Source organism: Lissotriton vulgaris, chromosome 4_1, assembly GCF_964263255.1.
Source record: "Lissotriton vulgaris chromosome 4_1, aLisVul1.2, whole genome shotgun sequence".
NCBI lineage: Eukaryota > Metazoa > Chordata > Amphibia > Caudata > Salamandridae > Lissotriton > Lissotriton vulgaris.
The window spans coordinates 2,019,326,357-2,019,335,619 of NC_141691.1; positions in this window are offsets into that span (position 1 = coordinate 2,019,326,357).

Sequence of the window (9,263 nt, forward strand, 5' to 3'; positions counted from 1 at the left end):
CAATCCATAGACTAAAATCCCTTGAGAAGAAGATTTGTTTTCTTCTAAAGGTGGAACTAGAAGCACACACGTATGCAGGTGTAAAGCCAACTCCTGCACTTCAAGAACAGCATGCTGACCCACACATACTGACTGAGTGTTGTTAACATTAACCTTAAGAAGGTCAGCACATGGAATCTAACCCTTCCGTATAGTTGAGACTGCAGAGTGTTCCTTTTATAGAATTGCGACCCCTTCCTTTTTTGTTGATCTAAGTGTGTAATATAGCTTCTGGGATACTCACTGTTAGGCTGGACCGGAGTATTCCTTATGCCATGTTTTGGTAATAAAAGCTGCATCTACATTCAGACCTAACATAAGATTCCATATTTCTGATTTGTGTTTTACTAATGCCTGGTATTTAAAACAAATAAAAAAAACATTGCGGGAGCAGGCGACAACTAGTTCCGGGCAGCCATCACAAGAAGTGCTATTTACCTCTTACAATACCTCAAAGTAGAATAAAAATACTGAAACCTTGCTCATCCTGTTCGGAGTTCGGACTGGTGTAGATAAGCTTGACATTGGCGATCTGGGCCAGTGTTCTCCTAGGAAGAGTATTAGCGTCCAAAAAATTGAACTATGCCCTCAATACAGCCGACTAAAAAAAAGAGCATGAAGAATCCCACGTAAGCTGGCAAACTGAGCGGAGTAAACTTGACTTAAACACAGTGAGAACTTTCTGACACTGCTTGGGGAATAGCCAGAGAAGACCACTTTATGTATTTTTAAAGATATGCTAAAAGTTTTATCACCCTTACAAGCCCCCAACCTGTAGTTAAAAAAGTAATGTTATTCATTCACTAAAAAAGTCCTAGCAGAGTTATGTCTTTTAAAAAGACTTTGTTAATTATAACTAATGTTTCGCCCTAGTTATTACCTGCTGACAATGCTCAATGTCTTTGTGGGGGCCTGTTGCAACCTGTGTGCATCAGGTATATTTACATGCATGGGTGGTTGCCTAAGTGAGGGAAACTAAGGAAATGCAGCACTTGTTTTCTGGTAGAAGACCAAAGTGATGTTTCATCTTACTTTGCCTGTTATCCACAGTATGATCGCTCTGCGAATCCGAGCAGGGTTACTCACCAGTTCTGGGAATCTTCAACAATAGAGTGTTGGACCCTGTTCGTGGAGGAGGCATGGGGCCGGCAGGAGCTGCTGGGTTGCCACTTGCTTCCTTGGGCTTGTCTTACTATGGCTTTGCAAACTGGACCAAGCACAATCCTCCTCCTCACTTGACTCTTAAGGTAGTGAAGATGAGCAGTCACAGGCTTCTCAGGGAGGTAGTGGGTTGGGCTTGCGCTCAGCACTAAACAGATAACCATCAGACACATTAACACCTTGGCTGCGGAGCATATTCCCCTCCTGTGCTGAAAGTGATTGAATTCCATTGTTCATGACCAGGTCAGCTCGCCATGAGCACACGAGCACCGTGCCTCATGACGAGCTGAGCTCGTCATGAGCATGGAAAGGGTTAAACTTGATGTCCAGCCTAGTGATTCTCTATACAAAAAAGAAATCGCATAGTTGCACTAAATAGTTCACACTTTAAGAAATATATATACAAGCCAATGATCCAGGCACTATCTTGAGTAGGCACTACTCCTGCCTACTCCCTCTCTGTCTCCTTTACCAGTGTTTTTCCCTGATGCTGAGCTTCCCCTATCGAGTAATCGGGAGTGGTGTGAAAAAGTCAGATATTTGGTACCAACAGTTAAAATGTACTCATTTTTAGGGCTCGCAAGTGAAAAGCCCTTTTACTAGGGTTTCAAAAATGGACCTTGAAATTCCATACAGCTTGTGCATGTGCATTTCAAGGTCCATTTTGATTGGGCTTTGCATGCATGCTGTTTTTTAACAGAACACGCAATAGGCGGTCGCGTAGCTCCGCCTATGGCCTATTGGTGTCTGTTACGAGCACCAAAGCCCATATATCTCCAATTATCGCGGCCGTGATAATTGAAGACATATGCTCGCAGTGGCGCGCACACCACTCACAAGCTTTTTTTTGGGGATCCATTTCACGGCGAAGCACTGACGTCTTCTTTAATTCTGACAGCAGCTGTCAGAATTAATACTTCCAGAATGTGGGTGATTTTTTGAAACGCGTGTTTCAGCCATCTCTTTTGTTCTGCGGGGCAGGTCCGTTCAGGTTGGCAGTGCCAAGGCATTTTGGGACACGTGCGTACGCGGGCACAGCCCGTCTAGCTCACCTGTGCCATGTTTTATAGGTATATGTTGAAATGATGTGTGCGCCGCTGCCCGCTGGCTAGTCACCCTTCCCCTTCGCGGCCTCCGCTGCAGCTCGGGAGCATGACGGGGTCAACCTAACTTTATAATCACTTTATTTCGAAAAAATATATTTTGGAAGAGTTAAGTCAAGATTTAGGGGGTTCCCGCGTTCTGTTTTATGTGTCTTTACCCTCGGACCGTAATCCGTGATACTGCCATGCCCCTTGGCACCGCGCCTGCACTTGTATTCTTGGCTTTTTATTTGAGAATACTGTTATTTATGAGCGGTGTTTTTTTATTTTGCGGCCATCGTTTCCCGCACTCCTCTCCTATGTGTTGTGAAGTGTATAACGCTCTGGGCACTGCTATTCTCCATTGTTTATGTATCTTTAGTGCCCTGGGCAATGCTCGCCTCCGTCTGCCATTCATCATGCCTCGGGGTGTTTTGTGGAGGCGACGGTTTGGATTTTTGAGGCGTCGCTCTTTGGTCACACACTGTGCCCTTGGCAGTGAATTTTGCCAGTTAGTTGTCACAGCTGCCACCTGCCCTTTCATAGGAGTGTAGGTGCTGTCTTTTTAGGGTACACAGCGGGCTATTTGCTGAAACTGTGCCCACTCCCTGATGGCGGCTGGTGTTTCTTTCACGCGCACTCTCTCCACAGTAACCCTCTGCCCATGGGCACCGAATCACGCTGAGAGGCTGGCACAGCACAGCACGGCACTTGCTTCTTCGGGCCGAGATTATATTTTTGGAAAAGGGATGGGGTTGAGAAAGTAGATGTATGAAGTGGGATGCCCCCACGAGCCTCTGATACGCACTCACCTCACTATATGACGCCGCCCCGTCTCTGCCTGGCACTGCTTTTATTATTTCTCGGGGTCTAATTTTGTTAGGAGGAAGCGATGCTATGCTAAGTGTTTAGAGAAGTTGTGTTCAGTATGCCATGTGCTAGTTACCACCCACCCTGCTCAAAATACTCCCACACATACTCACACTGACGATGTCATGAGTGATGTAATATGTGACGTCATCAGCAGTGCATTGCAGGCGCGTTTGTTATAGTGAGTCCAACTAACTATAACGGTGGAATTTCTATGGTTTTATGTCAGTAAAATTTCCAGCTAACTATAACTTGTGTGAAACCTATGGTGGAGGAGTGTGGCTCATTGATTAGAGCGGCAGACCCTGAAGCAGAGGTCTGGCCCGGGACCAGGGTTCAATTCCCGACGCGGCAGGGTCCTGAGCCCAAAAATGTCCACGGACTCGATAATTCTCGCCTCGGTGCCTACTCTAATCATGGGGTCCCACGCTGCAACTCTGGGCAATAGCTTGCTTAATCTCCACTACGGCGGCCCACCCGCTGCGGGATGCCTGGCTTTCACCTTGGGGATGCCCAGTAGGGGTTATCTCACAGGGAAAAAGCCAGGGCGGGTTCCCAAGGCAAGCGCCTTGATGCCTTCGGGTGATACGTGCGCTATATAAGTCGCAATACAATTCCTAACTATAACTGGTGTGAAACCTATGGTTTTTTCAGTCAGTGAATTTCATGGGTTTTTTAAATGCTAATTCCTAACTATATATAGGGCCTCAAACCTATGAAATGTAATATTTTTTTATAATGAATCCTATATTGTACATTTATATAATACTTTTTTTATTAAATTTTATTTAATTTTTTTATTTTTTTAGCCCTGGTGCGCTCCCGGTGCGCGCCCCGGTGTGCGCACCGGAAAGCGCAGTTTTCCGGCGCGACCCGGGGCGCGCACCGGGGAGCGCCCCGTTAGCGCTATTGCAGCGAACGAAAACATCGTGACGTATTGCGTAGCCGCGTCCGCGTGATACGCACGGCGGAAGCACACCCGGAAGCAGTAGAGCAAATACGATCGCGCAACGTAAGCATCCGACGCGCTTACGTGTCACGTAAGCGCGTCGGGTCATGTGACCTGAAAATAACACTTTTAATTGGTGCAGAACAGTTTTGGTTTCCAAATGATGAAAGCCCGGGTCATGTGACCTGAAAATAACACTTTTCATTGGTTCAGGACAGTTTTTTTTCCCAAATGACGAAAGCTCCCACCTTTTTTCTTTATTCTGACTTTGTCCTTTGACTGAGGAAGACCTGTTTGGAGATCTTTGTGTTATATTTTGTACTTTAAAATGGCTACAGTAGCAGACAATACCCCATACAGGCCAAGGCAGCACATTGTATGGGAGTTTTTTTCCATCCCAGAGGGCAAGAAGAAAGTGAATGCGCCAAAGGTGACTTGCCAAATCTGTGGCATTGAACTTTCAAGGGGGAACCCTAATAAAAAATATTCATTTGGTAATAACACCATGATCCGGCACATGCAGCGCAAGCATCCCAACAACTATGCTGCGGCAGAGGTGAGAGAACTGGCCAGCAACCCTCCCCAATCTTCACCCAGCACCTCCAAACGAAAGCAACCCACTCCATCGGGACCAGAAACAAGGGAGATGGTCCCAAACATTCAACAAAAGTTTGGGCAATACAAGATCTCTTGTATTTTTTGTGGCAAGATCATCACCTACGGTGAGCAAAGCATAACACTCATCAACCGTGCTGGTGACAACCACAAATGCCCCAAAAATCCTTAATTTTTTTCATGATTTTTTTTTTGCTCCTGTTGAGCCGTTTTCAATTCCCTGTTTTTTGTTTCTCCCCATAAAAACAACAAAAAAATATAAAATAGTTCATAAAAGCCAAAAAAAGTACAAAATGTTCAAAAAAACATTAGAAAAATATTAAACGACAAAAAGAAGAAAAAAAACAGTTCTTTTTAGAACTACCTCCAATTTATAAAAAAAGGCTACATTTTAAAAAAATTCTATCATTCTTTTTTTCCCATGGTACGCTCTCCGGTACGCTCCGCGGTGCGCGTACCGGGCACTCCTCCCGCGCAAATCAAAAAAAAATATTTTTTTTTTTGACCCGCGGGGTCCTTTTATAGCCCCCACATCAAACCTAGGGGGTCAAGGGGGGTCTACTCTGCCCCCTTATGGTCATTTCCCCCTTTGTTTTTGCCACCTCTTGTGTCTCGATCCTACCGATACACAAGATGGTGGCCGCTCCGGACTGTTTGGAATGTTGACAGACACCCGAGAGCCAATCAGCTTTCCGCGCGCGAACTCGCGTAGCGCGCTGGTTAGCGCCCCGGGGTGCTTATAGATATATATATTTTTTTTAACCTAAATTACTCAAAATCCACTGGAGCACTTATCTTGAGACATAGCAAAGGCACATCGGGCTACCAGTCCCTAAAATTTTGCCAAGTTTGGTGGAAATTCATTCAGCCGTTCGGGCTAAAAGTGAGGTCGACCGCCCTATGGAAATTAACATGGGACCCCCCTTTTTTCTCGGCCCCCGCTTGACAAAGCCCCACCAAACTTTCAGGGAAGGACCGGGGTGCCGCAAGGCAAATTTGAGGAAATTTTCAGGCAGATTCCTCAACCGGCGCCAAAGTTATTCACAATAGAATGTTGAGATTTTCTATTGAAAATAATCCTAACTATAACTACCTACTGGCGACCGCCAGTAGGTTATATATAAATATTATATTTATATATTTTGTCTCTCTCTCTCATATTCATATATATATATATATATATATATATATATTCACAGAAAAAACCATAGGTTATAGTGGATATATAGTTAGGAATTTGCATTTACAAAACCTTGAAAATTCAATGAAAAAACCATAGGTTATAGGCCATATATAGTTAGGAATTAGCATTTACAAAACCTTATTTTACTCGCATAAAACCATTGAAATTCCATATATAGTTAGCTAACTATAAGCGCTAACTATATATCGCGCACCCGCAATCCACTGCTGATGATGTCACATATTACATCATTCATGACATGGTCAGTGACATCACTGATGACATCACTGATCACAACATCCAGTGATTGTATGTGTCTGTAAAGTTTAAATATTGAAGAATGAGTGGATGTATAAGTGTCTGGATGAAGAATTTAGTAGGTGCATGACTGACTGTATCAGTGAGTGATTAAATGTGTCTCATTGAGTACATGGGTTAGTGACTAAACTGTCTTAATTCGTGCATCAGTATGTTTGTTGTTGTGTAAGCTGCTGCATGTGTTGATCAGTAGCTATAAGAGTGGCCATATGGGTTATTGATTGGTTGCCCAAGTATTTGAATGGGAGGCTGAGTGTGTGTGTGGGTGGCTGGGAGGTGCGTGACTCTGTGCATAGATGTGTAAGCAGTTGATTCACTAGGAGTATGAGTTCAAGAGTGCATGTGGAAACAGCTATATGGGCGGTTGACTGTGCATGGGTGTGTTGGTGAGTGAATGGATTTCTCATTGCTACATGTGCAAGTAAGTACGTATGTAAAACACAATACATGTGAGAGTTGAGATATATAAATAACTGAACATAAGAGCCAGTGAATGTGTGAGTGGCTGTATCGATCACTGTGAGCTTGTATCAGGGATTATATAAGAGAGTAAATATGTGTTATTATATGTTTGAATAAGTAAGATGTGTATAACTGTATAGTTGAGGAAATGGAGGTGTGATTGATTCTTTGCATGACTGACTAGGTGTGTGAGTAAGTCCATGGATGAGTGACAGTCTGTGAGTGTCTGTTTATACTGAGTGTATGTAAGGTTATATTAGAGTCTGAAGAGGTTCATTGTATTATCACATGAGTGATGTGATCAGTGATGACAAATGAGATGTCATCAGTGATGTCATTTGAGTTGTCATCAGTGATGTCATTTGAGATGTCATCATTGATATCATTTGAGTTGTCATCAGTGATGTCATTTGAGATGTCATCAGTGATGTCATCAGTGATGTCACTGACCATGTCATGAATGATGTAATATGTGACATCATCAGCAGTGGATTGCGGGTGCGCGATATATAGTTAGCGCTTATAGTTAGCTAACTATATATGGAATTTCAATGGTTTTATGCGAGTAAAATAAGGTTTTGTAAATGCTAATTCCTAACTATATATGGCCTATAACCTATGGTTTTTTCATTGAATTTTCAAGGTTTTGTAAATGCAAATTCCTAACTATATATCCACTATAACCTATGGTTTTTTCTGTGAATTTCATTGGTTTTTTAATAGCAAATATGAAAAGCTTTAAAATGTCAAGTACGTGATAGATAAAAACATTTTCGTATTTATGCACGCTGATGTGCTTTGAACGCTGCCCCCCCCCCCCTCCCCTCTTTTGCCTTTGTTAGTACTCTCTCTTTGCAGATACAGAAGGGTAGTTAACGCAGGCCTTTACCCCCGTTGTAATCCGTCGTACCTCCTTGTCTCTCCATTTGATTGATTGTTGTCCAAGCATTTACTGTTTTAGAATTGGTTCTCTTTGGATCATTCTCTATTTACAAACAAGCACAAAGTCGCAATACTCTGTTTAGTCTTTGCAGATATTGAAAAATCGTGTAAAAAAATAAAAGTAATCGAGCAAAATCAGTAGGCCACTAATTGGATCTCTTTTTGACCTCGCTAAAATAGAAATATTAGGAACAACCCTTCTTGAGAAATACGAAAATAGTGAGATGAACTGAGCTCCACACCATGAGGGCTGCAAGACAGCTCGGCTCCATCACCCATCCCGCACAAAATAATGACAAACCCTATGCAAATATTAAAAATATAGACAACACACCAGCAAAGAAATAGGGTAAAACATTTTATTAAAAAACTATTTACATAACGTTGGTTTATAAGATGATGTCAGTAGTGGACCGATGTGTGAATAGATCGAAAACAGCACAAGGCTCCAAGATCCGGATAGCAAGCTCCTGGATGTTGGGTGCCATAGTTTAGAGTTCTGAATTTCAGCCTTTTTCAATGCCTGTGCTTTGTTGAATCAAAATGGCGGCTTGACACAAAGCTGACTCAAGCGTTGTTACTGATGCTATGCAGACCAAAACTGGTTTTCAGTTTGTACATTTTTCTAGATTTTTCAATCCAAGTTTGATTGACTTTGTAGAACGATGGCTTCAGATTTTCAACATACGGTGTGGTGGCGCTGACTGGGAGGGGGCGCTTCGCTCCTGCCCCCTCCCCAAGTAAGATTTTCATACGTGAAAGTACGTTAATGGTTTTGGTCCCCGAGATGCTTCGATGTCACTACCATTCTCAAATAGCATAAGTTCTGGATGTTGGGTGCCATAGTTAAGAGTTCTGAGCAGCGCTTGTAACACTGTCTGAAGCTTATTTCCTCCTACTGCAGCTTCACTATTCTCAAAGTAAGTGAGTGTCGTTTGTGGACCTGACTGCATTAGAAAACAATATGATATGTTACCTTCCTAAACAGCTTGACGGAGGCCCCTGAGGGGCGCTGTGATGGCCATGGACTCGGAGAAGACGCTTGGCTCCGACACCCTCCCCAAGTCTTATAGCACTGGTGTAGCCTGAGATCGCCCCCGACATAGGCGGCCGGCTCCCGGGGTCCGGCGGTACTTTTTGCCTTTTGATGACTCTTCAATTCTGGACCTTGTCCCACAATCCGTTTGACCTGAAGACAAGCTGTAGTGAGGCGCCCCTTTATCGTTTTAGTTGCCATTCCGCCCGCTTTTGCTACACTGTGCCTCTTCCGCCATTCAGCTGTTTTCCGCCCGCTCTTGCGACTACAGCGTCTCGCTCACCATGTAGTTGAGATGCGCCCGCTCTAGCGGTGCAGCGATAGGCGGCTGCCACAGGACTCTCAAAATGGCGGCCGGCTCTTCGGTTTTGGGCCTGGTCCACTAAAATGGCCCTGGGACACCTTGGAACTCGGACGCTTGTCTGCTAGGGCTTGGATCCCATTCTCGAAAAGCGTCCCCTCAGCCGTGAAGATTCTACAAAAGTCATGGGGGCCTCCGACTCCCGCAGGCTTCTGGTGGGGAGCGGCTGCCATGATTGCTCGTGGAATGGCCACGACGGAGCTACGAGATGGTAGTGGTCTCATGCTGACGCCAGCTTTAGTCTG